Below are 6,860 nucleotides of genomic sequence, written 5' to 3' on the forward strand. Positions count from 1 at the left end.
CCCTTCAGAAAGTATTCACACACACTGACTTTTTCCACATTTTGTTAAGTTACAAAGTGGGATGAAAATTGATTAAACTGTCATTTTTTTGTCAACAATGTACCAAACTATAGTGTTATGCCAAAGTGGAAGAAAAATTATGAAAAGTCTAATTAATAAATGTAAAATAAAACACTAATATATTTTGATTAGATAAGTATTCATCCCCCTGAGTCAATATTACGATGAAGCCAGAGGGGAGGGCTGCCGTCTTATCGGCTCTTAACCAACCATGCTATTATGTTTCTTTTTTCGCGTTGTTCGTAACTTGTTTTGTACATAATGTTGCTGCTACCGTCTCTTATCACCGAAAAGAGCTTCTGGACATCAGAATGATTGTGATTGCTCACCTCAAACTGGACAAAGAGTTCTTCTTCAATGAGTCAGACAGGAAGGATATACTACTACAAACACCCGACCAAGCCCAGATCCCCGTGATTCGCTGGAGAAGGTATCTGAGATTTTGTGGAAAAAGATCAGGGTGCCTTCTAAGGATCAGGCGACGAGTGGCTAATCTGCCCTTGACTTCCGTCCTGCTAGCTAATGTTCGAACACTGGGAAAATAAATGGGACGAGCTGAAAGCACGTATATCCTACCAACGGGACATTAAAAACTGTAATATCTTATGTTTCACCGAGTCGTGTCTGCACGATGACATTAAGATTATACAGCTGGCGGTGTATACACTCCATTGGCAGGACAGAACAGCAGCCTCTGGTAAGACATGAGGCGGGGCCTATGCATATATGTGAAAAACAGACCGATGCTGGCACTAAAACCGCGTTTAATGAGCTTCATACCACCATAAGCAAACAAGAAATCACTCTTCCAGAGGCGGCGCTCCTAGTTGCCGGGGACTTTAATACAGGGAAACTTAAATCAGTTTGATATCATTTCTATCAGCATGTTAAATGTGCAACCAGAGGAAATGGTTGTCTGTGGAGATTGCATGGCTGTTATTTATTTAACCTTTATTTAACTAGGCAAGTCAGTTTAGAACAAATTCTTATTTACACTGACGGTCTACCAAATTGCAAAAGACCTCCTGCGGGGCCAGGGGCTGGGAGTAAAACAAATTAATAAAATACGACAAGAAAGACAACACAGCACTACATAAAGAGAGACCTAAGACAACAACATAACAAGGCCAAGCTTCCTGCCATCCAGGACCTCTATACCAGGCGGTGTCAGAGGAAGGCCCTAAAAATTGTCAAAGACTCCAGCCACCCTAGTGTTAGACCATTCTCTCTACTACCGCACGGCAAGCGGCAGCGGAGCAAAAAGTCTAGGTCCAAGAGGCTTCTAAACAGCTTCTACCCCCAAGCCATAAGACTACTGAACATCTAATCAAATGGCTACCCAGACTACTTGCATCTAATACGCTGCTGCTACTCTCTGTTATTATCTATGCATATATCACTTGAATAACTCTACCCACATGTATATATTGCGTCAATCACCTCGACCCACCGGTGCCCCCGCACATTGACTCTGCACCAGAGCCCCATGTATATTGCCTCGCTATTGTTATTTTACTGCTGCTCTTTAATTATTTGTTACTTTATTTATTTATTTTATAAACAGCATAGTTGGTTAAGGGCTTGTAAGTTAGCACTTCACTGTAAGGTCGACACCTGTTGTATTCGGGGCATGTGACAAATAAAATGTGACTTGATTTGAGGGCTTATAACTATATCATGCAGCCCTTCGTTTTGTCACTAACAAGGGATGTCTAATTGACCATTGTGATCTCTGCAGTGCTGTTTGGTGGACATAGCTAGCAAAACACAGACTAAAATACTGGTTCATTCTTATTTAGTGTTGTGTACATGTACTTTACTGGCATGCTGCTTTTTATATTGATATTTATCATCTGATTGATGTCATGTGCCTGTTTGTCTGAAACTGATGTGTTGATGCTGCTGTCTTGTTCCAGGTCTCTCTTGAATATGTCATTATTATCTCAACTAGACTAACCTGATTAAATAAAGTTTAAATAAAATCAATAAAAAGGTTTAACGATTGGTTTACTAAATGTGAAATGAATGTATTATGTATATAACGTTAAAGTAAAGTGTTACTCCCATTTGTAAATTAAGAACCCAATTGTTGCTCCAGTTCACAAATTCAGTTGAAATTACTAGGAAACCATAATATTAACCAAAAATATGCCAGGAGGGAGGTTATACACTTCAGGCTGTGCATGACTGCCATTATCGCCTTATCTGTAATGTCATCTTGTTTGTTATACGGCTGTGAGAGGTGTGGATGGATGGGGCAGGTACAGTAGCTGCAGAAATAGTATAAAACAGGGCTGCAGAGAGCAGAGAGACACCACACTACTACTGAAGACCAGAAGACATCATCCAGATAAACAGCCATCAATCAGACAGCATCGTCCAACTGTAAGAGGTATGTTTGTTTTCACTGAGAATCTTCTTTGCAAAGGTGTATAAGAGTGGGCAGGTGTATACAAGTGGACATGTAGGAATGGATGGAGAGATGTAGGTGGACATGTGTATAATGTAACACGGTAGACCTGGGATCCATATTAACTTGCTGATCTTTCGTTTGGTAGAGTAAAAGGACCCACTGTGTGTTTTGTGTGTGTTAACATATTGTGCTCTATGTGCTTTAGTAAAGGATGAAGATCCAGAGTATGTTACTGCTGTTCGCTCTAGTGGGTGTCCTGTTAGCAAGCTCTCTCAATGAAGATAACTCTGAGAAAGGTATGTATTGTTTGTGAATGTGTACTACTTTCCTGCCCGGATTTAATCTGATATCATTTAGTAAAATGAAAAATCTTTCTTCCTCAGCTCTTCTGCAGGAGGATGATCTAAAAGGTGGAAAGGCTGAATTTTTGGCAAAGTTGGCTGCTCTGAAGACCAGCCCCTCTGAAGATGAAGCACCATGTGAGCTATCTGTCTGTCTGTCTGTCTGTCTGTCTGTCTGTCTGTCTGTCTGTCTGTCTGTCTGTCTGTCTGTCTGTCTGTCTGTCTGTCTGTCTGTCTGTCTGTCTGTCTGTCTGTCTGTCTGTCTGTCTGTTTCTGTCTGTCTGTCTGTCTGTCTGTCTGTCTGTCTGTCTGTCTGTCTGAGCAACAGTTAATTGTCAACGGGAGGTTAGCAGAGGGTGGTAGGGAAAGTGGAGGGAGTAACATGGCTAACTCCATCTCTACAGTTAATTAGCATCATGTTTCAAGAGGCAAATCATTTTTTAAATGGTAGTCAAATACTGGTCTTATAACAGTAAGTTTATAAGGTAGTCACTTATAATTGGGATATGTTTAAAAAATGTTGGAGTCATTTTCAAATGTTTAGCTTTTAAAAAAGGTATTTTCCGTAAACAATATTTAAAACTGTATTCAACAGTTTGGGGCGAGCTGTGGAAAATAGCCAAGGAACTTGTTGGGTGAGAAGCAACCAGAATGGGGATGCCAAGGATCCTTTTCAGTCTCCATATGGAATCAGCTATCACCTCTGAAGACATCACTAACAATACCTCAATGAATCATTCCAACATCCATCCATCAATGATTGTCAAAAAAAAAAAACAGTAATACAGAATTGGTACTTTGGTACTGAGAAGAACTCATCAACATTCTGAAGAATATATGTTTTATCCATGAACATGTACTTTATGTCCTGACACATGATAGTTGATTGGTCAAGTTAGTGGATTTATATTGATGATCTGAATTTCTGGTGTCAATATTGTATGGTTGACGTGTCACACTGTGATCCTCCAATAAACTATCAAGCATTACACATGTTTAGTCGTTTTTTATTAATCTTACATGTTTAGCAGTGTTTCAATTACAACATATATGTTTCATAATACTGTTTTATTGCGTGTTTCTATTCAGTGTTACAATGTGAACTTGACCATAATACAGATGCAGTGCATGCAGAGCAAATTACATCAGACTACACTGAGCAGTAATAGTAGTACACATATGCACACACACACTAGACGTATCGTCTTGAGAGTTAGCTTCATTGAGTGAGCTTGATAACAGCACTCCCAGTAGAGTGAACAGCAGTAACATATCCTGGATCTTCTGCTAAGCTACATCCTGAATTCAAAAATGGGAAAACAAAACATTTGTCACTTATCTACACACATTACCCCCATGATGACAAAGTGAAAACATATTTATTGGTATTTTTGTTAATTTATTGAAAATGAAATACAGAAATATCTAATTTACATAAGTATTCACAATAAATGTTAGAATCACATTTGTCAGTGATTACAGAGTCTTTCTGGATAAGTCTCTAAGAACTTGCACACCTGGATTGTACAATATTTGCCTTTTATATTATTTTCTAAATTCTTCATGCTCTGTCAAATTGGTTGTTGATGATTGCTAGACAACCATTTTCAAGTCTTGCTATAGATTTTTAAGCAGATTTAAGTCAAAGCTGTATCTCGGCCACTCAGGAATATTCACTGTCTTCTTGGTAAGCAACTCCAGTGTAGATTTGGCCTTGTGTATGATGTTATTTTCCTGCTGAAAGGTGAATTCATCTTCCAGTGTCAGGTGGAAAGCAGACTGAACCAGGTTTTCCTCTAGGATTTTGCCTGTGCTTATTTCCATTCCGTTTCTTTTTTATCCTCAAAAACTCCTCAGTACATTGTACTTAAAAATTTGGAGAGTGATACTCAGTTATGTGTTGTATTGGATTTGCTCCAAACATAATATTTTGTATTCAAGAAAAAAGTGAATTAAAGCAATTCACTTTTTTCTTGAATACAAAATATTATGTTTGGAGCAAATCCAGTTTTTGCAGTATTACTTTAGTGCCTTGTTGCAAAGAGGATGCATGTTTTGAAATATTTGTTATCTGTGCAGGCTTCCCTCTTTTCACTCCGTAAATTAGGTTATTAGTAACGACAATGTTGTTGATCCATACTCAGTCTTCTCCTATCACAGCCATTTAACGCTGTAAATGGTTTAAAATCACCATTGGCCTCTTGGTGAAATCCCCGAGCGGTTTCCTTCCTTTCCGGAATCTGAGTTAGGTAGGACGTCCGTATCTTTGTAGTGACTGGGTGTATTGATACACCATCCAAAGTGTAATTAATAACTTCACCATGCTCAGAGGGATATTCAATGTCAGCTTTTTTTCTACCCATGTAGCAATAGGTGCCCTTCTTTGCGAGGCATTGGAAAACCTCCCTGGTCTCTGTGGTTGAACCTGTGTTTGAAATTCACTGCTCGACTGAGGGACCTTACAGATAATTGTATGTGCGGGGTACAGAGATGAGGTAGTCATGTGAGAAACTATTATTACACACAGAGTGAGTCCATGCAACTTATTATGTGACGTATTAAGCAAATTTTCATTCCTGAACTGATTTAGGCTTGCCATAACAAAGGGGTTGAATACTTATTGATTCAAGACATTTCAGTTGTTCATTTTTAATTAATTTGTGATTTTTGGGGGGAAAAAAACATAATTCCACTTTGACATTATGGGGAATTGTGTGTAGGCCAGTGACAAATCTCAATTTAATCAATTTTAATTTCAGGCTGTAACAATAACATTTGGAAAAAGTCGAGGGGTGTGAATCATTTCTGAAGGCACTGTAAATATTTTGCTCTAGAGTTTGTGAAGGAGCTGATAATACTGTCGTCCACTGCTGATGCTGAAATGTCGGATATTCTGAATATGGATTTGTTATTTTCCATAGGAGTGAGAGTTGTGGTCTTGAGACAGTTCCCTGACAGAGTCTACAAGGACATTTTTAATAGTGGTGGATATAAAATTACAGTCTTGAATTAGAATCCCATTAACTTTTAATTTGGGATGGTTTTTGGACTTTTCGTGTCTCACGGGTCGAGCCCTGGAATGGGCCAATGCGGTCTGGGATGGTCCAGACTCGGCCCAGGGTGACTACCCTGAGTTCACCCGCCGCTTCCGGGCGGTTTTTGATCATCCCCCGGAGGGCAGGGCGGCGGGTGAGCTACTATTCCATTTGAGACAGGAGACGAGGACCGCTCAGGATTTCGCGTTGGAATTCCGGACTCTCGCCGCTGGATCGGGGTGGAACGAGCGGGCCCTAATAGACCACTATAGGTGCAGCCTTTGCGAGGACGTCCGCCGGGAGCTGGCATGTAGGGACAACACCTCCACTCTGGACCAACTGGTGGATTTGTCCATTAGATTGGACAACCTGCTGGCTGCCCGGGGACGTTCCAGTCGGGGCCTGTTCGTTCCGCCTACCAGTCCTCCTGCTCCACAGCCCATGGAGATAGGGGGGGCTGCACCGAGGAGGACCGGAGGGGGGGGTCTCTCCTGCACCTGATGTGGACGCAGAGGACACACTGTGGACCGGTGCTGGAGAGGTCCCTCCGGGAGTTCGGAGGGCAGGCAGAGCATTGCTTCGGCCCCCCAGGTGAGTCCGCACCAGCCACACCCAGAGCCCCCTGTCGACCACTTGTACACCTCCGTTTGTTTTCCTAATTTTTCCCCTCACTTCCAGTATAAGGCGCTAGTCGATTCAGTTGCAGCTGGGAGTTTTATGGACCGTGGGTTAGCTAAGAGGTTAGGGATTCCCCGGGTTAAGCTGGACCACCCCTTCCCTGTGCACGCCCTAGATAGTCGACCGCTAGGGTCAGGCCAAGTAGGGGAGGTCACCGTGCCACTGGTTATGCAGACGTGGAGGGGTCATGTGGAGCGTATCAGCCTGTTCATCATTGACTCCCCAGCGTTCTCAGTGGTACTGGGAATCCCCTGGCTAGCCACACACAACCCCCAGATTTCGTGGGGGCAGAGGGCTCTAACTGGGTGGTCGAGGGAGTGCTCAGGTAGGTGC

General features: G+C 41.8%; 1 long non-coding RNA gene across 2 annotated transcripts; it reads left to right on the plus strand.

Annotated features, from left to right (window-relative positions):
• The first annotated feature begins 2,327 nt into the window (after positions 1–2,327).
• On the plus strand, positions 2,328–3,803 carry LOC115208516 (uncharacterized). 2 transcript variants are annotated; one of them, XR_003881189.1, is made up of 4 exons: positions 2,328–2,452; positions 2,679–2,769; positions 2,857–2,952; positions 3,410–3,803. It is a non-coding gene; the product is annotated as an uncharacterized LOC115208516 (long non-coding RNA). The 2 variants fall into 2 exon arrangements; XR_003881190.1 differs by having other exon boundaries at positions 2,427–2,445.
• Positions 3,804–6,860: the final 3,057 nt, after the last annotated feature.

Source organism: Salmo trutta, chromosome 14 (assembly GCF_901001165.1).
Source record: "Salmo trutta chromosome 14, fSalTru1.1, whole genome shotgun sequence".
NCBI classification, from domain to species: domain Eukaryota; kingdom Metazoa; phylum Chordata; class Actinopteri; order Salmoniformes; family Salmonidae; genus Salmo; species Salmo trutta.